The sequence below is a fragment of the Hypanus sabinus genome, unplaced genomic scaffold (genome assembly GCF_030144855.1).
Source record: "Hypanus sabinus isolate sHypSab1 unplaced genomic scaffold, sHypSab1.hap1 scaffold_499, whole genome shotgun sequence".
NCBI lineage: Eukaryota > Metazoa > Chordata > Chondrichthyes > Myliobatiformes > Dasyatidae > Hypanus > Hypanus sabinus.
Genome location: NW_026781367.1, coordinates 163211 through 187673, shown reverse-complemented (window position 1 = coordinate 187673; position 24463 = coordinate 163211).

The window sequence follows — 24463 nt, the reverse complement described above, 5'->3', positions numbered from 1 at the left end:
TACATCAAAAAATAGCAGCCTGTTTTACTGAAAGAAACTGCTGATGATCAACCAAAGTTCTAAGCCGTGCTGAGCCATATTTCTTCTGGAAGGTAGCTAGCTAGGGTTTCAGGATGCTTATCTCCTTGTGCACTCATGTGTAGAGATAGGACAGCGTCAATCTGTTCTGTGTGTGCAAGCCATTACGACTAATTTGTAATTTGTCTTTAGTGTCTGCCATGTAGTAAATATTTTTGGCTCCAGCTTGTCTTGTGTGGGGAGTATCTGGACAGATATACCTGAGGTATGAGGGGAATTGGTGAATAGGATGGGAGCATTCACAGACTGTTCCTGTCTGAGTGACGAACTAAGCCAGTCCCGCTCGGAGTGGATTGTTCAAACGTTAATTTATTATCAAAGCAGTTATTCATAAATAACGCTGAGATGTTTTTCTTCTCCAGAGAACCACGAAACGAAGAAAACATGAAAGTCGCTCAGAGAGAAAAAAAAATGAAACTCCCTCCCCACCCGCCGCATCAAAAAGGACGGCATCCTGATCATCAACCCCCAAAACCCACCCCTCCCGATCAAAAGGGAAGAAAAATATCGACACCCGTTAAAAAACACCCCCCCCCCTTCCGGTAAGATGGCGATTGCTTAGCTGCTCCGAACTTTTGTTCCGTTACTGTCGCTATCTTTGCACTAAGTGTCTCCATTTTTTAAACCATAGTCGGGAACTTTTTCGGTACCTCTTACTTGCCTGTGAACACATCTAACTTACAATGTCTAGCAAGAGTTCTAAATCTGGGAGAAAGGAAGCTCCGGCTCTCTCAGACGAGACCCTGGCTGCGCTCGGTCAGCTCCGAGACGAAATTTTAAAGGAATTCAAAACCGCTTTTAAGCAGTTGGAGGTCCAGGTTGATCAAATCAACAACAAGGTGGGCAAACATGCCCAACACTTATTTCGCATCGATTCGACTTCTGAAGATTTAGAAAGCCGTGTTCGATACTTGGAGACTCTCTGTTCCAGGTTGGAGGAAAAGTGTAACAAACTCCTTTTGAAAACGGTGGATCTCGAAAATCGCAGCAGACGCTGCAATCTTAGAATTCTTGGATTGCCAGAGGCCACCGAACAGGGATCAACAGTGAAGTTTTTCGCCGAGTTTCGCTGTGAGATATTCGGGAAAGATTTGCTCCCGAACCCGCCTGAGCTCGAATGGGCACGCCGGGTCTACGTTCCCCCCGGAATTCTGGGCAACCGCCCGCGACCAGTAATCTTGTGCTTCCATCAATACCAGGTAAAACACCGTCTGATCTTAGAGGCACGTCGCAGAGGTTCTTTTATTTTCCAGGATACAACCATTCGCTTTGTGGAAGATTTTGCACCCCAGACCTTAAAGATGCGCGCTGAGTTTAAAGGTGCAATGAAAATGCTTTTTGATCGTGGTTTTAAACCTTCGCTTCGGTCCCCTGCTGATCTACGAATCAAACTTAACACTGGGAAATACAAATGGTTTAAGTCAGCCAAGGAAGCTGAAGCATTTGTGGCAAGTCTTCCGGCTATCCAGCCATCTTCGGAACCCGATCAGACCTCCTAAAATGGTGGATAAGTACCTCTCGTAGTAAAATTACTTTTTCTGGACTCAGACTTTACTTGAATCATTCATACATTATTCATCGAAACTCTAAGGGCTGTTGACAATCTCTCCCTGGATTTGGTGTGTGTCTAATCTATCATTTATTGTTGGACAACTTTATCTACAGAGTTCCACTGACTTTAACTTGTTTTGGAGGTTTGAAGTCTTCAGTGAAGGCCTTCCTGTTTGTTGGTTCACAGTTTAATTGCCGATCTATTTTTCCTTATTTTTATATTTATTTATTTTATTACACTTTTTTCTTTTCTTCACCCCTTTTTTCTAATTTCTGAATTTTTTTCTCTCTTCTCTGTAAGTGGTTGATAAATACTCGTCTTGAATTTATAATTTTGCCCTTCCTCTCCATTTTTATCCTTTTTTTCCTTTCTCTTACTTTATTCTTCTATAATTTTTTTCGCTGGCAGGTTAGGTTTGGTCCTCTTCCGATTTTCTCTGTATTAAGATTTATATTCCTGCAGATGTTGTTCTAATCTGTAGTTATGTTTTTTTTTAGTGCATAAACTAGTTACTATTTCTTATAGCATTTGCACGGAACTGCTGTTAATGACACAGATCTGGAAGTTGTTTTGGGTTAATTTTTTTTGGTAGAGCTAGCTACTTGTTTTGGTCGCCGTCTAGTTTTGGGTTGTTTGGATGGAGTGGGTTTTCTAGTTCCAACATCACTCACTGTATATACTATATCTCTTTATTGCTCAGGACATGTACTTGTTTTGATTTTACGAATCTATATTTACATCTCTGCTCCCAGACTGTTATTGTACCGCTTGACTTTTTTATATGCCTTCTGCCTTTTATGCATTAGTAATCGATAATGGCTAGTGCACTTAAATTCGTGAGCTGGAACGTAAAGGGATTGAATCACCCTGTTAAAAGGAGGAAGGTATTCTCACATATCAAACAACTCAAAACTGACATTGCTTTCCTTCAAGAAACTCATATTCGTTGTTCTGATACCTCCCGGCTTTTGTCAAGGTGGGCGGATCAGCATTTTCATTCATCCTTTACCGCTAAAGCTAGGGGTGTCTCCATTCTTATTAACTCAAATATTCCTTTTGAACTCCATAATAATATATCTGATATAAATAGCCGTTTTATTATAGTTTCTGGCAAACCATATAACACTAAAGTTGCACTAGCAAACCTGTATGCCCCCAACTTTGATGATGTTAATTTTTCGAACGGTTTTTTTCCTCACTACCAGACTTAAACTCATACTCTCTTATACTGGGTGGTGACTATAATTGTTGGTTAGATCCCAATTTGGATCGATCGTCCTCTGTTACTAGACCACCTACTAAATCTGCCTTAGCTATCCAATTGTTTCTCTCTAATTATGGTATCTCTGATATATGGCGTTTCCTCCATCCTACGGAGAGAGATTATTCTTTTTCCTCACATGTTCACCATAACTTCACTAGAATTGATTCTTTCCTACTCGATAACCAACTTATCCCATTTGCCCACTCTTGTGACTATCAGAGTATACTGATCTCTGACCATGCCCCAATTACTCTCTCTCTGAATTTGCCTGGTCTCCCTCAGAGGAAAAAAACACTGGCGGTTTGATTCAACTTTACTATCGGATGACGATTTTTAAAAATTTATTAAGGATCAGATAACCTTTTATTTAAACACTAATACATCACCTGAAGTGCCATCCCAGATTGTCTGGGATGCCATGAAAGCATATCTGAGGGGGCAAATAATCTCTTACACATCAAATCTCAACAGAAGATCCCGTGCAGATCGATTAGACCTCATGAACCAAATTAAAGAATTGGATCAAATATATGCCCAAACTAAGAACCCTGAATTATACAAGAAGCGTGTTGAACTCCAAACTAAATTTAACCTTCTGTCCACTCAACCTGCCGAACGCCAACTTCTCGAAAGCAAGAGTCGCTTTTACATTCATGGGGATAAGTCTGGTAAATTTTTAGCCAATCAGCTGAGGCGTTCCAAAGCCAAACAACATATTACAAAGATCCGGAAGGAGAACGGAGACTTTACATCGGATCATTGAGAAATTAATGACGTATTTCAAAATTTTTATTCTCGGCTTTATTCCTCTGAATCTCTGAATGACAATATCTCTGTTGATCAATTTTTAAAGAATCTGAATATTCCTCACTTTCATCTGACTTCAAAGCCAAACTCAATGTGCCTATGTCATTAGAAGAAATATCTACTGCAATTTCTGCATTGTCCTCACGGACATCTCCTGGACCTGATGGGTTCCCTGCAGAATTTTACAAATCATTCTCTTCTCTTCTTTCTCCTCAGTTACTTTCAGTATTATCTGACTCGTTTAATAACGGCAAACTGCCACCCTCTTCCAGTGAGGCATCTATTATTCTTCTTTTTAAAAAGGGCAAAGACCCAACAGAGTGTTCCTCTGAGAGCCGATCTCTCTGCTCAATGTTGATGTAAAGATCTTAGCTAAATTTTGGCTCATAGATTAGAAACCGTCATTCCCTCCATTATCTCTGATGACCAAACAGGCTTCATTAAAAACCGTTTCCCTTTTTTTAACATTCGGCGTTTATTTAGTATCTTATACTCACCTCCAACTGGGATTCCTGAATGTGTTATTTCCCTCGATGCGGAGAAAGCATTTGATCATATAGAGTGGAACTACCTTTTTGCAGTTTTAGAAAAATTTGACCTTGGCCAAAGTTTCATCTCTTGGATCCAATTGCTGTACCTGTGTCCTACTGCCTCTGTTTTAACCAATTGTTAGAAATCCCAAGTATCTAATCTCAAACGTGGGTTTGAGATTAAGGGATGCCCCTTAAGTCCCTTTCTCTTTGATTAGGCTATGGAACCTCTGGCGATAGCATTTCGAAACAGCCCTGAATTGACTGGGATTTTGAGGGGGGTTGTTGAACATAACGTTTCTCTCTATGCTGATGACTTATTACTCTTTCTCTCAAATCCGTCTACCTCTAATGTTTTCACTTCTTGACCAGTTTAGCCAGATCTCTGGCTATAAACTTAATTTACATAAGAGTGAAATTCCCCCAATTAATAAAGAAACACAAGAACTAACATTTCATGATCTCCCTTTTAAAGTAGTCCATAATCAATTTACTTATCTTGGAATTACAGTCACAAGGAAGTTTAAAGATCTCTTTCGTGAAAACTTTGCCAACCTTTCATATGCTATAAAACAGAGTCTGGTACAATGGTCACCCCTATCTATGTCTTTGGTAGGTCGTATTAATGTTGTTAAAATGTATGTTCTCCCCAATTTTTTATACCTATTTCAATCTATCCCAATTTTTATTCCTAAATCTTTTTTTGATTCCTTAGACTCTATTATTTTGACATATCTGTGGCAGAATAAGCGCTCCAGAATTAATAAAATCCATCTCCAAAAATCTAAAAAAGAGGGTGGCATGGCTTTACCTAACTTTCGTTTATATTATTGGGCAGCTAATATGGGTTGTGCTACCTTCTGGTCTTTCTTCCATGGCCAACCCGAGTGCCCTATCTGGGTGGTGATGGAGCTGAGCTCCACCAAAGAATTATCTATCTCTGCACTTCTTGGCTCTGCACTCCCTAGCAGTCTGCCCAGATCAGTAGCTAATCCTCTTGTTAGACACACTTTGCGTATATGGGCTCAGATCAGGAAATGCTTTGGTTTCCAGGGGTTTTCCGTTTCCAGCCCTAATGCTCATAATCACCTTTTTTTACCTACTACATACGATTCAGCATTCCAGGTTTGGTATAGGAAGGGCATTAGACATTTTGAAGATATTTTCATTGATAATCGCTTCACTTCTTTTCAGCAGCTCTCTGTTAAGTTCAATCTGCCCAATGCTCATTTTTTCAGATATCTCCAAATCCGACACTTTATTGCTCCTTTAATTCCTAACTTCCCTGAAATGTCTGCGAAAAATGCTATGGACCTATTTATTTCCATGAATCCACTAGGTAAAGGCTTAATATCAATCATCCGAGGTAAACTAGCGGCCTTACGACGGGCCCCCATGGATAAATCAAAATGGCCTGGGAGCAGGATTTAAATATCTCCTTATCTGAGGAGAGCTGGGATTCAGTTCTCAAATCGGTTAACTCAACCTCTCTTTGTGCTCGCCACTACCTTTTACAGTTTAAGATTGTTCATCGAGCCCATATGTCTAAATCTAAACTATCTCGATCTTACCCTAGCGTTAGTCCGCTCTGTGATAAATGCAAGAGGGGCGTGGCCTCTCTCATCCATATGTACTGGTTCTGTCCTAGCTTGGAGAAATTCTGGAAAGATATCTTCACTACGTTATCGTGCATTCTGAATCAGCACCTAGAACCAAACCCCTTAATTGCTATGTTCGGTTTTTGGGGCAAGACAGATTTATGTCTGGGTCCGACCAAATGCCGAATATTATCCTTTGCCTCTCTCCTGGCTAGACGCTTGATCCTCCTCAGATGGCGAGATTTTGCCCTGCCCACTCATGCTCAATGGCTTAACGACATCATGGCCTGTTTGGACCTCGAAAAATTCATTATTCAGTTCTCAATTCGGATCTAAAGTTCAATAAGGTCTGGGGACCTTTTATCGAGTACTTTCATAACCTTCCTCTTGACTAGGGTTATTTTTTCTCTTCGGTCCTTTGCTTTCAGCTCATTTTTTTCTGGTAGAAGGCATTATTACCCTCTGTTGCTGAGTATATTCACAGTCTGGGAGTTTGGCTATCCTGACTTATAATCTCTATATTGTGTTGTGGTTGGACTGGAGTTGCTGTTGTTTTTTCTTGTGTTGTGGGGCTTGGGGAGGACACTAAGCTTACTTGTCTTTAATTCAGGTGTTTTTTTTTTTGCTAAACTCTCTTCCTTTGTAGCATATTGTTGTTGCATGCTTGATTTTGCACTGTTTTAATGTTCCTCATTGGGATTTGGGGTTTTTAACTTGTAAAATGTTTTGAAAAACTAATAAAAACTTTTTAAAAAATCTAATATTTTATTTATCCAAGAAGACTGTGTCAGATATTAATGGTAGATTTTTAATTGCTAAAGGAACAATTTGTAATAGAAAAATTGCCCTGGTTAATCTCTATGGACCTAATGTAGATGATACTTCTTTAAAAAAATGCTTTATTACAGGATTTGAATGAATATATGTTGTTAATGGGGAGTGAATTCAACTGCTGTTTAGATCCGTTGATTGACGACAGTTCAACAAATCAGCGGCTTCCGAGTTGTTCAGCATCACTTGTTAACTCATTTTTAATTGATTTTAGCCTGGGTGCAATTTGGAGACATTTAAATCCCAATGATAGAGGTTATTCTTTTTTTTCACATGTTCACAAAAATATTCGAGAATCGATTATTTTATAGCTGATCCCCGATTTTTGTCCAAAGTTCAGAAATGTGAATATGATGTTATCGTTCACTCAGATCATGCACCTTTAAGCTTAACTTGGGAATTGAATGACATTGTTATTGCTAATTTGCCTTGGCGTTTTCCTGAAAATGATTACAAATTTCGGACTTTATCAAATTTATTGAGACTCAGATAAAAGAATATTTTTTTTTATTTTTAACAAGACCGGAGATGTGTCGAAATTGATTATATGGGATACATTTAAAGCACTTTTCGGCGGTCAGATAATCTCCTATTTAGATAAGCTGAAGAAACAGTAAAAAAAAAACAGATTTAAATAAGATTGCAAAACAAATTGAAGACCTGGATAATATTTATGCAATTTCTCGAAACATTAATTTATTCAAACAAAGAGTTGAACTCCAATCACAATGTAATTTATTGCTAAGTTATCCTACTGAAAGAAGGTTGCTTAAACTGAAAATTCAATTTTATGTGTTCGTGGATAAAAGAAATAAGCTATTAGCATCTCAATTAAAACAGATAGAACTAAAAGACATTTTAAAAATTCGTAAGGGAAACGGTACTTCACCATGTAATTATGAAGATATCATTAAAACTTGTGAAGACTTTTACAATGAACTTTATAAATCTCACTTTCCAGTTGATTCTTCTAAAATGAATGCCTTTTTACAAAAGATCCTGGAATTTCTGTTGAAGACCAAGAAACTGTTGAGCTCCTATTACGGAAAACGAAATTCATAAAGCTATTGTTTTCCTATTCAATCTGGTAAAGCTCCTGGACTGGATGGTTATTCTGTAGGATTTTACAAAGAATTTGAAAAATTGCTTTCTCCATATATTTTGGAAATGCATAAACCTACATCTTTGATAGGAGAGTTACGTCCCACATTTAATATAGCTTCTATTTTGTTTTACTTCTTAAGAAAGATAAAGACCCTACTGACTATGCTTCATATAGTCCTTTTAAATTATTAAATGTGGATGCTAAAATTCTTTCAAATATAATGGCTAATCAGCTGGAGAATTTCCAGCTAATATTGTCTCTCAAGACCAAACAGGTTTTGTAAATGGCCGTTATTCCTTCTCTAATGTTTGGAAACTGTTAAATGTAATATATTTATCCTTCTCTAAGACGCCTCAATGTGTTATCCCTCTCGATGGTGAAAATGCATTTGACAGAGTTGAATGGAAATACCTATTTAACGTTTTAGTGAAATTCGGCTGAGGTATTAATTTTAATAAGTGGATCAGAATGATATATAAAAAAGGTCTATTGCTATTCTTATTACTAATAATTGCACATCTCGTTTTTTTCTTCTTTTCGCGGTGTGCAAGACAACAATGTCCGTTAAGCCCTTGCTATTTACTTTGATGTTGGAACCATTGACTACTGCACTTCGTGAAGCTAAAGATAGTCATTGAATTTTCATAAATGAGACTGTTCATAAGATCTCTCTTTATGCTGACGATCTCTTAGTATATATTTCGAATCCCGAAGTATCCATTCCTTTTAATATTGAAACTATTAAGCAAATTTGTAAAGTTGTCGTGATATAACCTAAACCTTCATAAGAGTAAATTATTTCCCCTAAATGATTCTACCTCTATATATGACTCGTTTAAATATTTAGGTATTATTATTACTAAAAATTATCAAGATCTCTGAAAAGCTAATTTGGGTCCTTTACTGCAATTTATGAAGCAATTATTTTGTAGATGGAATCCACTTAAACTTAAACTGCCGAATTCATGCAGTTAAAATTATGATTTTACAAACTAATCAATTGTGTTTCCCCCTCGAAAGTGAAGAACCACGCATTCCCAACGTTTAATACATCCGAACTACTTTTGGCTTCTCTCGGAACCTGATCATATCAATGTGCAGACTATCTATATCCAAAATTAATCTACTTTTCAGATTAGTGCGATCATTAAAATGAACTTCGCATCGCTGTGTCCCCTCGTCCAACCCGGTGGTATAGAGGGTGAACTGTTGTGGACCTTGATCTAACCCGCTTAGTATTCCGCTCACCATTGAAGGTCAACCAGAGGAACATCAGTGGGACGAGTATCGCTGAGACAATGTGGTTTGTAGGATGAGAGATGGAGTCAGAGAGAGGAGGGGGCGGCGTCAGAGGGAGCAGGGATGCTCAGTGGTAGGAGGGGGAACGGTGGCCCATTACAAAATCTATAGTGTATTCATCTCTCATCTATTCTCGCTTCTCTGCCACCTGTATGGTAACTTCGCCGTCATTCTGCTCTGCTGATAGCCACCGGACTGTCACCTTTCTCAAACAATGTTGGTCTAGAGGCGGTGTGATTTCGGTCTCAGCAAACCAGAAAGTTGGGAGTTTCCCAATAATGGAATGCCGACTTGAGCAATGGCGGTGTAAATATTACTCATATGCAGGTGTGCATCGGTAAGGTATAGCAGATTATACACCGCATAGAATTATAACGTAAGTATGTTTACGAATTCCAGCTTCAGCGAACAGTTATCAAGAGGAAACGAAGAAAAATCAAAGGGTCAATTAACTCTCAAAGATGCATCTCACACTGATGGTTTCTATGCTCCGTGTTTTTCACCCATTTTTTTCCCTTTTGATTTGAGAGGGGAGTGGTGTTTGGAGTCGATATTTTGCTCAGTTTTGCGCGGGGCAGTAGGGATGGGGGTTGGTGATCGGGATGCTTTTCCTTTCCGTGCGGTGTGAGGTTGATGTTTCTCTCAAAAATGCTTTTCTATTCCCTCCTCGTCTCGTTCCTATCTCGGTAGGTGCACAGATGGGAAGGGGTGTGGAAGGCTAATGTTCCGGTGCACGCCGGGAGGAAGAGCCTGGAAAGCAGGTCGGCACAAATTGGAAGGAACAAGGACCATAGAACCATAGAACATTACAGCACAGAAACAGGCCTTTTGGCCCTTCCTAGCTGAGCCGAACTATTGTTCTGCCTAGTCCCACAGACCTGCATCTGACCCATATCCCACCACTCACCCCTGTACCATGTTTTTCTTAAATGTTAGAAATGAGCCCTCTTTTACAACTTCATTTGGCAGCTCATTCCACACTCCCACCACTCTCTTAGTGAAGAAGCCCCTCCCCCAGGGTTCCCTTTAAATTTTTCCCCCTTCACCCATAAACCATGTTATGTGGATATGTTTATCCCTTCGCCCAGTGGTAAAAGCCCGCTTGCATTCAGTCCATCTATACCCATCATAATTTTATATCCCTCTATCAAGTCTCCCCTCATTCTTCTACGCTCCATGGAATAAAATCCTAACTTATTAAACCTTTCTCTGGAACTCAGTTTCTCAAGAACCGGCAACGTCATTGCAAACCTGCGCTGCACTCTTTCAACCTTACCAATATCCTTCCTGTAATACGGTGACCAAATCTGCACAGAATACTCCAAATTCGGCCTCACCAATGCCTAAAACAACCTCACAATGTATTCCAACTATCATACTCAACACTTCGATTTACAATGTTCAATGTACTAAAAGCTCTCTTTACTACCTTATCTACCTGTGACGCCACTTTTAGGGAATTATATATCTGTATTCCTAAATCCCTCTGTTCTACTGCACTCCTCAGTCTCCTACCTTTCTCCTTGTATGTTGTAACTTGGTTTTCCCTTCCAAGGTGCAATACCTCACACTTGTCTGCATAAAACTCCATCTGCCATTTGTCAGCCCACTTTTCACGCTGGTCCAGATCCCTCTGCAAGCTTTGAAAACCTTCCTCACTGTCCAGTACACGTCCAATCTTTGTGTCATCAGCAAATTTGCTGATCCAATTTACTAATTTATCATCCAGATCATTGATAAAAAATGACAAATAACAATGGACCCAGCGCTGATCACTGTGGCCTCCACTCAGAGAAGCAATACTCCACTACCACTCTCTGACTTCACCCTTTGAGCCAATGTCTAATCCAATTTAATACCTCACCATTTATACCTAGCGACTGGATCTTCCTAACTAACCTCCCATGCGGGACCTTGTCAAAGGCCTTACTGAAGTCCATGTACACAACATACACTGCCTTACCTTCATGCAATTTCCTTATAACCTTCTCGACAAATTCTAATAAATTTGTTAAGCATGACCTACCAGGCACAAAGCCGTGTTGACTCTCCCTAATAAGTCCCTGTCTATTTAAATACTTTCAGATCTCATCTCTTAGTACTCCTTCCAATAATTTGCCTACTACCGGCGTCAAACATACCGGCCTATAGTTTCCCGGGGTCAGTTTGTGTGCCTGCTCTTCGATAACCCTACAGCCTCTCCCTAAGAATCCTGCCGAGTAACTTACCTACCGCTGAAGTGAGGTTGCTCTAAGTTTTTCAGGAGTACCCATCCCGCTTCTAAATTAACAATAACATTTATAATTAGCTTTCTGGAATCTTGACGGAAGTGTAGAGCGACTGGGTTTGTTTTTTTTTGGAATCAAAGTAAAGGTCTCCGACTTTTGTTATAAACTGGAAAGTCACGGACCTGTGCTAATCGCAAAATCCTACGAGCCTGCGTTGACTGCGCACTCATCCCAGAATTCAGACCCACCATTACAACCACACGGTGCACTATTTCCCGAGGCGGTGAATGTGAGGATCTGGGCCCGGACTGGAGACACTGCTGCCGCCTCCAGACTCCGCTCAGTGCGCGGCTTGATTAATGAACTGAATCACCGAGGTGAACGGATATTTCACCGCGCTGATCACCTGCTCCCTGAATTTCGACTGAGTCACTGCGTAAATAAATGTGTTCGTGCAACAGCTGAAATTCTTCAGTAAGACTCCGACCATGTGAAAGATCCATTCAGAATCATTGAAATACATGAATCGTATTCCTGTGATCTCATAATACATGAAATTTAACACCCACGTCATCCACAGGAGGATGAAGCTGCCGGAGAGGGTGAAGAGTAAAACCACAGACCTCCTCCGGCTCTCCATCTCCGGGTCTCTGCTGTTCTCCCCCTTGCTCTGTCCCCTCAGACCCTTACGGACCCGACTGGCCACGACAATATGCCTGACCGTCAGAGCGTTGAGCAGCAGAATCACAACGAAAGGAATGAACGGATTTAAAACTGTGCAGAGCCAATCGTATACCACCCACCCGAGTTCAGTGAAAGTATTGGCCTTGAGTTCACAGAGCCAGGGTACATTGTTAATTATCTGTCCAGGTTCCCAGAGGAAATAGCGGGGAACGTTTTTCAGAAAGGACAGCACGCCGGTTGTTGTGGCAACCACAGCGGCAGTTTTCCCGGTGCAATATTTTGTTTTCAGCTTCTGACAGCAGATGGCGACAAACCGATCAAAAGTGAATGTGACGGTGAACCAGACAGAGCAGTCTGCGGCTGCGATTCTCAGTACCTCCATAACCTTGCACAAAGGGTAAATCCTCAGTAAATTCCACGGAAAATAAGAATTTAAAACTTGACGCATAAGGACCTCTATGACTACAGTGAGCAGATCCCCCGCTGCCATGGCCACCAGGTAGCGAGTGGTGCATGTAGAGAGGCCGCACTTTCCCCGGGACAGAATCACAATCGCCGCTAAATTCACTGCAAAGAGAGAGAAGAAAACAGACACCGGGAATTATTAAACTCATTCTCCGGGAATGGACACAGGTTCAGGTTTCAGCCAGAGGTCAGAAGACTAGACGTAGTGAACGGCTGTTCATCCAACACCAAACATGTGTCTCACTGTCTCTGACCCGCCTTCTTCAATGTGTAGATAAGCGACGTGACGGTAATTGTCCGGGTTAAACACGAGCGGTTTGAACAGCAGCGATCGGTACTGCAGTTTTCGGGATATTGAACAGACACTCAAAATAACCGTCCGAGACCTTTCTTCAGGGCCGAATGGTGCACCGAGCGAGGTCGGGTCTCCAAGGGAAAGCCGGGACAACATAGTAACCAGATGCCGAGTGGCTCCGTTAATGGATTACTTCGACAGCGCAGCTCATTTCGAAAACCTAAGTCAGTAGATCAGTGAACTTGAGTTCAGGAGAACGGGCCCAATTATTGCTAAACAGGCAATTGAATCCGTCTGTGTCAGGCTCCACAGGGAGACGTGAAAGACAGTAGCAAGGGTTCAATTTGAACAGAGAAATCGCTCCCAGTCACACCATCCCAGAGTGCTGCCCATCCCCAAAACTGGGACAATTCTGGAGGCGGTGCCACTGTAATTCTCCTAGTCTCTCCTTCCTGGAGAGCTGTGTTTCCCCAGCATTGGGACATCATGGACAAGGTGCCATTTAACCTTCCCAGTCACACCTTCCCGGAGGATTCCCGGCTCCCAACAGTGGCACATCATGGACAGTGTTTCATTAAAGGACCAAGTATTCACTCCGGTCAATAACTCATAAACAGTGAGCATCAGAATGTATATCAATGCTAGTCTTACATTCCCAGAGAGCTGCCTGTTCCCAGCATTGGTACCACTCTGAACAAAATTCCATCAAATACAAGAACAACGTTCGAGTCGATCCCGTGAGTTAAAGGAGGGACAAGGGTTTAGTTCAGTTTGTCAGTAAATCTGATAAATCAGAATATTGGAGAGTCAGGATAGATATCACTGAAGGGTATTACTGCCACGAGCATCAAGGGAGAAGCTTGTACAATGACCCCAAACATCTCACACCGGTTTACAGACAGAAGTGCCGAACAAGAATAACTGTGCTCACTCACCAGGAACTCCAATAGCGAGAATGAACACGTTCAGTATTTCATACACAGGCCAGAACCTCTCCAACAATGCAGGCATTTCCTACGGCAAGTGATCTGGCGCCGTGGGCTACAGAAGATCTCTCCGAATGCAATGTCGCGGCTGCACGTACCTGGGGTTTTAATGCTGTTTCGCGAATCCACGGGGACAGGTTTCAACAGATTTAAAAATAAGCATTTTTAAAAATTTATTTATAATTTGATTACGTCAGCCAGGTGCAGTCCCTGGTTGCAACACTGTGATTAGCTCAGTGAATTCATTGTGAAACTGACACAATGGAAATTATGACGAGCAAATGTACCCAATCTTTTCTCAAAATCAAACATAGGTTCGCAGGTTCGTCTTCTAATTTTCTCCAACCTAAGACAAACCATCACTTGAGAGAACCATTGTGACAGAGTGGCAGCCGACGTATCTTTCCACTTCCTGGATATCCTCCTAGCTATCAATGTAATAAACGCAATAACATGTTGGTCAGACCCTGCAGCGGATAGTGAGGTCAGCTGAGAAGATCATCAGGGTCTTTCTTCCCGCCATCACGGACATTTACACCACACGCTGCATCCGCAAAGTAAACAGCATTATGAAAGACCCCACGCACCCCTCATACAAACTCTTCTCCCTCCTGCCATCTGGGAAAAGGCTCCGAAGCATTCCGGCTCTCACGACCAGACTATGTAACGGTTTCTTCCTCCAAGCTATCAGACTCCTCAATACCCAGAGTCTGGACTGACACCTTAATGTCCCACTGTAATAGTAAATTATACATTTTTCCAATGGAACCCTTCACCAAACAGTTCATGCTCATAATAGTGTCTAACAGGGCGTGATCCAATATGTAAGGAAAATTACTTAAATATTTTTGTAAGAAATGTCTAACTTGAAGGTATTGTGAAAAGTGTATGAAAGAGAATATTTATCAATTAATTGTTCAGAAGACATACGTCTATCTGCTTTAAATAGATCCAAAGAAAAATAATTATTACCTTTATTTTTCCAAAGCAGATAAATTGGATCACGCAAAGAAGGCTTAAAAATACGTTGAAAAGGCATTTGATTCGGTTAATTGGAATTTTCTTTACAGAATTCTATATAGATTTGGTTTCCAAGCCGCAATTATTAAAACAATACAGACATTATATGCCAACCCTACTGCTAGGATTAAAATCAATGCATATTTATCAAATAGTCTTACCCTAGACAGGGTTGTTCATGGTCACCGCTGCTCTTCACATTATATCTGGAACCATGAGCTCAATACATCACACAAAATGAAGATACCAGGGGAATTACTATTAAAGGGACAGAGTGCAAATTGGCTTATACGCGGCTGACATTTCGATCTATCTAGGGCAACCAACATACACTTTACCTAAATCCTAATGTGTTCAACCATTCTCTGTAACTTGGGTGCTGAAACCCAAGTAACATTCTAGCAAATCTCCTCTGTACTCTCTCTCTGCGTTGTTGTCAACTTTCCTACAATTCGGTGACCAGAACTGTACACAATACTCCAAATTTGGCCTCACCAATGCCCTGTACAATTTAAACATTCTATCCCAACTCTTATATTCAATGCTCTGATTTATAAAGACCTGCATACCAAAAGCTTTATTCACCACCCTATCCTCATGAAATTCCACCTTCAGGGAACTATGTACCATTATTCCTAGATCACTCTGTTCTGCTGCATTCTTCAGTGCCCTACCATTTACCATGGATGTCCTATTTTGAATAGTCCTACCAGAATGCAGCACCTCACACTTAATGGCATTAAACTCCATCTACCATCTTTCAGCCCACTCTTCTAACTGGCCTAAATCTCTCTGCAAGCTTTGAAACCCCACTTCATTATTCACAATTCCACCTATCATCTGTGTACTTACTAATCCAATTTACCACCCCATCATCCAGATCATTAATGTATATGACAAACAACATTGGAACCAGTATATATCCCTGAGGCACAACACTAGTCACCGGCTCCTACCTGACAAACAGTTATCCACCACTACTCTCTGGCATCTCCCTTCCAGCCACTGTTGAATCCATTTTACTACTCCAATATTAATACCTAACGATTGAACCATCCTATCTAAGCTTCCATATGGAACCTCGTCAAAGGCCTTGCAGAAGTCCAAACAGATAGCATCCACTGCTTTACCCGCGTCAACTTTCCTCGTAACCACTTCAAAAAATTCAATAAAATTTGTCAATCATGACCTTCCACGCACAACACCATGTTGACTGTTCCTAATCAGACCCTGTCTATCCGGATAATTATATATACCATCTCCAAGAATAATTTCCATTAATTTACCCAGCACTGACATCAAACTTACAGGCCGATAATTGCTAGTTTTTCTCTTAGAACCCTTTTTAACCAATCGAACCAAATGATCAATACGCCAATCCTCCGGCACCATCCCCGTTTCTAATTACATTTCAAATATTTCTGTCAGAGTCCTTGCTATTTCTAGACTAACTTCCCTCAAGGTCCTAGGGAATAGCCTGTCAGCACCCAGAGACATATCCAATTTTATATTCATTATAAGCGCCACTACTTCCTCTTCTTTGATCATCACAGTTTCCATAACTACCTTTTTTGTTTCCCTTACCTGACACAATTAAATACCCTTCTCCATAGTGAATACCAAAGAAAAGAAATTGTTCAAAACCTCCCCCATCTTTTTTGGCTAGACACATAGCTGTGTACTCTGATTCTCTAAGGGAAGAATTTTATCCCTCACTATCCTTTTGCTATCAATATAACTGTAGAAACCCTTTGGATTTATTTACACCTTACTTGCCAAAGCAACCTCGTATCTTCTTTTCGCTTTTCTAATTTCTTTCTATTTTTTTCTTTTGACCGTCTTTATATTCCTCGAGCACCTCATTTATCCCGAGCTGCCTATATTTATTGTAGCCCTTTCTCTTTTTCCGAACCAAGTTTCCTATATCCCTTGCAAACCATGGCTCTCTCAATTTTTTTAACCTTTCCTAACAGGAACATAAAGATCCTGTACCTCAACATTTCACCTTCAAGTGACCTCCATTTATTTATTACATCCTTCCCATAAAGCAAATTGTCCAAATCCACTCCTTCTAAATCCTTTCGCATCTCCTCAATGTTAGCCTTTCTCCAATCAAAAATCTCAACCCTGGTTCCAGTCCTATCCTTCTCCATAATTATATTGAAACTAATGGCATTGTGATCACTGGACCCGACGTGCTCCCAACACATACCTCCATCACCTGACCTATCTCATTCCCTAACATGAGATTCATCACTGCCCCTTCTGTAGTTGGTACCTCTATGTATTGCTGTAAAATGCTATCCTGCACACATTTTGAAACTCCAAACCATCCAGCCTTTTACAGAATGGGCTTCCTAGTTGATGATGAAAAATTAAAATCTCCGAGAATCACAAACTTGTGCATACTTGTCCGACATTTTGGTAGGAATAATCCAAATAGGATATACGTGGTAAATGGTAGGACATTGGAGAATGCGGAAGAACAGAGTGATCTAGGAATAATGGTGCATAGTTCCCTGAAGGTTGAATCTTATGTGGATAGGGTGGTGAAGAAAGCTTTTGGTATGCTGGCCTTTATAAGTCAGAGCATTGAGTATAGGAGTTGGGATGTGATGTTAAAATTGTACAAGGCATTGGTGAGCCCAAATTTGGAGTATTGTGTGCAGTGCTGGTCACCGAATTATAGGAAAGATGTCAACAAAATAGAGAGAGTACACAGGAGAATTACTAGAATTTTACCTGGGTTTCAGCAACTAAGTTACAGAGAGAGGTAGAACAAGTTAGGTCTTTATTCTTTCAGAGCCTAGAAGGTTGAGGTGCGACTTGATAGAGATATTTAAAATTATGAGGGTGATAGAGTTAACGTGGATAGGCTTTTTACCATTGAGAGTAGGGGAGATTCAAACAGGAAGACATGAGTTGAGAGCTAGGGTGAAAAGTTTGAGTGTAACACGAGGGGCATTTCATTACTCAGGGAGTGGTAGCTGTGTGGAATGAGCTTCCAGTAGAAGTGGTAGAGGCAAGTTCTGTATTATCATTTAAAGTAAAATTGGATAGGTATATGGACAGGAATGGAATGGAGGGTAATGGGCTCAGTTCGGGCCAGTGGGACGGGGTGAGAGTAAGCGTTCGGCGCGGACTAGAAATGCCGAGATGGCCTGTTTCCGTGCTGTAATTGCTATATGGCTATAAATATGGTTACTGTAAATATCTGCTATCTCCTTACACATTTTCTCCACCAATTCTCGTTCCCCGTTAGGAGGTCTATAATGTAAAAGTGTTACTACATCTTTCTCATTCCTCAATTCCACCCAATTAGTCTCCCTTGACGAGCCCTCTAATCTATCCTGCCAAAGTACCGCTGTAATATTTTCTCTGGCAAGCAATGCAACACCTCCCCCTCTTGTCCCTCCGATTCTATCATACCTGAAGCAACGAAATCCAGGAATAAATAGTTGGCAATCACACCCTCCTACAATCATGCTTCACTAATACCTAGAACTTCATATTTCCAGGTATCAATCCATGCTCTAAGCTCATCCACCTTTCTTATAATTCTCCCAGCATTAAAATAAATGTATTTAAGAAACTCTCCACGTCTTACGCTTTGTTTATCCCTAACGGTGGAAACAACTTTACAATCTTCTTTTTCTGCTTTCTCCCCTACACCTTCGGTCTGAGCGCTCCCCTTCTCTATCACTTGCCTATCCTCCCTCACACACTGTCTACAAGTTTTCTGTATTTGTGAACTAACCTCTTCTTTCCTTGACGCTTCAATTTGATTCCCACCCCTCTCCCAACTATTGTAGTTTATAGTTTCCTCAGTAGCCTCAGTAAAACTCCCCGCCAGGATATTGGTCCTCCTAGGATTCAAGTGCAACCCGTCCTTTTTGCACAGGTCACACCTGGCCCAAAAGAGGTTCCAATAATCGAGAAACCTGACTCCCTGCCCGTTTCTGCAATCCCTCAGCCACGCATTTATTTCCACCTCATTCCATTCCTACTCTCACTGACGCGTTGCACAGGCAGTAATCCCGAGATTACTACCTTTGCGGTCCTTCTTCACAACTCCCTTCCTATATTCTCCTTTCAGGACATCTTCCCTTTTCCGACCTATGTCATTGGTACCTATATGTACCACGACCTCTGGCTCCTGACCCTCCCACTTCAGGATATCTTAGACGCGATCAGAAACATCCAGGACCCTGGCAGCAGGGACTCAAAGTACCATCCGGGTCACCTGTGACTGCGTCCACAGAATCGTCTATCTGACCCACTAACTGTCGAGTCCCCTATTACTACTGCCTTCCTCCTCCTTTCCCTACCCTTCTGAGCCACAGGGCCAGACTCTGTGCTGGAGACATGGCCACTGCCGCTTCCCCCAGGTAGGCCGTCTACCCCCACCCCAAAAGTACTCAGACAGGAATACTTATTGTCAAGGGGCACAACCACTGGGGTACTCTCTAATACCTGATTCATCCCCTTCCCTCTCCTAACCGTGAACTACTTGTCGGCCTCCCGTGGTCCTGCTGAGCATGTGCCTGTAGCTCCTCTCAATCAACTCCTCATTCTCCCTGACCAGACGAAGGTCATCGGGCTGCAGCTCCAGTTCCCTAATAAAGTGCCCTAGGAGCTGCAGCTCGGCGCAACTGGCGCCGATATGGACGTCCGGGAGGCGAGGAGACTCCAGGACCTCCATATCCCACACCGAGAACAATAAGTTCCCCTCACTCATAAATCCCCCTTTCCTCTTGTAACAGGAAAAAAATGTAACCTAAGTTGCCTCGCCCATTTTCGCCCAAGTCCATTGCGCCAAAGCCCTTAAGCCTTCACTCTGCTCCCGGCTCTCTCCGCAGCCCGCTGTTTAAGACTGTGTTCCTTTAAAATCTTCCGCGTTTCACTACCCAACGCCAGACACCTGCGCAGTACCGCCTCTCTTAAGCCCGATGTGAAGCAAAAAAATCAAAATGTTTCCAGCAGCACTCCCTTACCGATTCACAGACTTCCTTCTCCAACTGAGGCACAATCAGTAGGATCTTTATCCTTTTTTAAGAATTAAAGAAATAGAAGCCTCATTAAAAAGTAGAGGGTAAATCACATTTCACAAAAGAGTCCTTAAATATTTCCAACATATACGGAGGGAGCAATTTTCTAAATTTTTTAATAAAATTCTATAGGGCAGCTATCAAGTCCAGGGGCCTTACCGGATTGCATTGGGAAAAAAAAGTAACATTATGAATTTTGGCTTCAGTAATTTGTGCATCAAGATTTTTTTGATCCTCAACAGAAATTTGAAGAAAAGCAATCTTTCGTAAAAAGAAACCATTCATTTTAGAAGATTTGTAAAGATCTGTATAAAAATCTTGAAAAATATTATTAATTTCTTCATATTCCCAAGCCAGGGTTCCATCTTTCCTACGGATTTTCAAATATTTACCCTTTGGTTCTGGCAGTTTTTAATTGAGATGCAAGCAGTTTGTCATTTTTATCTACAAACATATAATATTGAATTTTTAGCATAAGCAAGTAGCCCAATTGGGTGAGATAATAATAAATAACATTGTGATTGAAGTTCCACCCTTTGTTTAAATAAGCCAATATTAAAGGAAAGCCCATAAATATTATCTAAGACTTTAATTTGTTTTGAAATCTTATCAAATTCTACTTTAGTATGTTTGTTTTAAGCTTAGCTGAATAAGAAATGATCTGACCGCGTAAAAATGATTTAAATGTATCCCATATGATTAATTTAAACATACTCCCTATATCATTCAAAAGAAAAAAGTATCTTTTATGTGGGTTTCAATAAAGCTAACAAAGTCAGAATTCTGCAATAATCTCTGAGACAAGCGCCAAGTTGGGCGGGCAAGTATGACGTAATCGAATTCGAAAGACAGACTCAAAGGCGAATGATCAGATACAACAATTGAGTCATTTTCACAATTCTTAACAATCGGCAAGAACCGTGGCTAACTATAATATAATCGATCCTCGAAACTTTTCTATAAACATGTGGAAAAAATATACTCTCTCATCAGGCTGTAAATATCTTCACAGTTTAATTAATTCAAAATCGGTTAAAAAGGAATTAATAAGTGACGCAAGCGATTTGGAAGTCGCTGGTTGGTTGAGCTCTTGTCAATCAAAGGATTTAAACAGCAGTTTAAATCTCCGCCCATTATCAATATGCATTCATTTAAATCAGGCAATAAAGCCGTTTTAAAAGAGGAAGGATAATCTAAGTTAGGACTGTACATTTTGACCAAATCATCTTGACTATTACAAATTACTCCTTTACCAAATAAAAATCTACCATTAAAATCTGACGATATTTTCTTGAAGGAATAAAATACTGGATTTAATAAATATAGACACTCTTTTAGTTAACATTGAGAAGTGGAGTGAAATGCAAACTGTTCCATAATCTGAAAAATCTTTCCTGATCTTCCTCCCTGAAATGCGTTTCTTAGGCAAAAATTGTATCAAGCTGGAATCCATTAATGATTTTAAAAGTCTTTTTTCGTTTGATGGGATGATTCCAACCACGTACATCTCAGCCTATTACGTCAATCCGTTCAAATACCATACTATAATTTTATCCTACTTTACAATGCGCAGAGAACATACAAATAAGGGAAGATCAAAAATGTGGTGATGAAGAATACAACCGCGTAGAAAACCCTCATGTTCCGGAACCAATCACTGGGGAAAAAATAGCCTAATTCTAACCACACCCCGCTCTCCCCACAGCCCAGAAAGATGCAGGCACCTTATGATAGAAAACCTGTTTCTGTCTCTATGCAGTGATCTGACTTTCACATCTCTGCTGTGTTCAGTCGTTGCCACCGCTCACCGTGACCGACTCTGCTGTCCCTCAGCACCAGGCTCAAATCCTACCAGCGATCACCGTGACACAACCTGAATTTCACCCATCACCCTTCATTCCCATGCTGGGCAGAAGTACGGCCATATCGAAAATATACGCAGCCTCCGCCTGTACACCTGCGCACTAATCCAAATATCGAATCAGCCAATCATGTGGCAGCACCTGAATGCATAAAAGTGTGCAGACAAGGTCAGGAGGATCAGTTCTTGTTGAGACCAAACTTCAGGAAAGGAAAGAAATGTAATTTCACTGAGTTTGACAGTGGAATAATTACTGCTGACAGAAAGGGTGGTTTGAGAATCTGCGAAACGAATAATCTCATGTGATTGTGACGCCTGACAGTAACTCAAACTGACAAATGTGTAACGGCGGTGCGCAGAAGACCATCTCTGAACTCACAGACGGTAGGCAAGTTCAAAAGGCGCATTTAATGTCGGAGAAATGGATACAATATACATCCTGAAATTCTCTTTCTTCGAGAACACACGAAAAAACAGAGAGATGCACAAAAGAATGAATTACTAATAACGTTAAAACCCCAAAGCCCCCGCCCATCTCCAGCTCCCCTGTCCCACGCACAAGCAACAGCAAAACAACGAACACCATCCCCCCTGCAAATGAAAGCATCAGCACCCCCCCCCCTCCACCGAGGGCTCAGGCCCGCAGCAAAGCATCAGTAAAGACACGGACTTGCAGTATCCCGAAGACTGCTCGTTCACACGGTATTCGACATACCACAGGCTCTCTCTCCCTAATAAGAGATGTCTCCGTGTCACAGCGAGCGGGGAGACATAACAAACAACTGGCAGCTTGACGATGATAAAAGTCTGCTGCGTCACTTTTTTTCCGAGCTCTGCGCACGGAGTGTCTGCACCAAAAAGGCACATCTCTCCGTGCACACAACCCCCAGCAGCCAACCCGATGCTCCCGATGTTTCGTGTTCTCCAGCGCCGCTGCACTCAGGGGCAACGGCCCAGAATCAGGACGACCCTAGAGTCAGGAAACCCGGAACCCTGAAGGCGCTCTCCTCCTCCAGGCTGCAACCTTAATCGAAAGCGGCCGTCAGTGACGCCCTTAGAGCGGGTCCCATTCTCGCAAAGAACCGAAGTCGGAGTGTAAATCCGGGACAGGGTCTTCAAAGGAACCCCTACTCCCGCAAATGTATAAAAAGAGATATCAGCGATAGAAATAAAGCTGCTTCCGAAATATACAAAGTAAAGGAGTCGCCGTTTAGCGCCATCTGAACTTCACCCTGTCGAAACTTGTGATAGATGGGCGACAGTAGCAGAGGACCACACCCGTACCCAATGAAGTGGCCACTGATGATATATTTACCGACGGATTCCCTACTGCTTCCCTGGGAAGAGGATCGCTCTCGTCACATTGTCTAAAGAATCATTCGAGTTTGTTATCCAAGGCAAGCCCAGCACAAAGCCAATTACTCCATGGGTTTCCAAACGATCATGTATACTGTCCCTCAGAATTTTCGCCAGCAATTTTCCTACAACTGATGTAAAACTCTCCGGTCTGACGTTCCCAGAATATTCCCCTTTTCCTTTCTCATGTAGCCAGTCATTCGGGACCTCGCCTGTGCCTAGAGGACACGAACATGCTGGTCAAAACCGCAGCAATCTTTTCCCTCGCCTCCTTCAATAACCTGGGGAACATCCCATCAGGTCCTGGAGTCATCCACATTAATACTCATTAGGAGGCCCAGCACTTCGTCCTGCTTGATCTCTAAACACCGTAACGTGTTTATACTCTCAGCACTGATCTCCTGGGCCTCCAAGTCGTTTTCCTTGGTAAATACTGAGGCAAAGTACTCATGAAGTGTCTCACGCACATTCTCCGCAGACAAACAAATGTTCCCCAATTATCTCTGAGTGATCCCACCCTCTCCAGAGTTATCGTTCTTGATGTACGAATGAAAAGCCTTTGGATTCTCCAGAATCCTACTTGTCAAGGACATTTCCTGCCCCCCCCCCCTTGGCTTTCCTCATTCCCTCCCTTTCTTCTTTCCAGGCGTCTTTATTCTCCTCACCGACTTCCTTTGATCCTGACTTCGGAAGCTTTACCTACTTCTGCTTTTTCATCTTGACTGCATTCAGCACCTCTCTGGACATCCAAGGTTTTCTTATATTTCCATTCACGTCCTTCCTTCTCACGGGGACACACCATTCCTGAACATATATTATTCATCTTCAAACACTCTCCCCATGTCTGAGATGGAGATACCTGAGAAAAGGATTTCCCAAAGAACTCTTCGAAGTTCATGCAAATGTGTCCCACTCGAATTGAAAATTCTCCCGCAAGGACCAAACCAGTCTTTGTCTACAGCTAGTGCGAAAGTTACTGAGATGTGATCACTGTTCCCTAACTGCTCCCCGACTGAGAGGTCACTCACCTGTCCAGGCTCATTACTCAACACCAAGTCCAGTACGGCCCCTTCTCTCGTTGGACCGCCCACGTATTCATTCACTAAACTGTCACGTCTGCACTTAACAAGTTCAGCCCCATCTGAAGTCCCTGTACTAAGAAAGTCCCAGTTTATAATCGGGTGGGTGAAACGCCTCATGACAACACCCGATATTTCCTGAATCGCATTACATGTCTGCTCCTCACAGTCCCTGGGGCTATTGGTGGGTCTGCAGAACAATCCCATCAGTGTGATTGCACCGTTCCTAGTCCTGGGTCCTGATCGCCTCTTTATAGGAAGGAAGTGGAAGCTTTAGAGAGGGTGCAGAGGAGATTTACGGGGATGCTGCCTCGGTTAGAGAGCATATCTTGTGAGGATAGTTTGAGCGAGTTAGGACTCTTCCCTTAAGAGCGAAG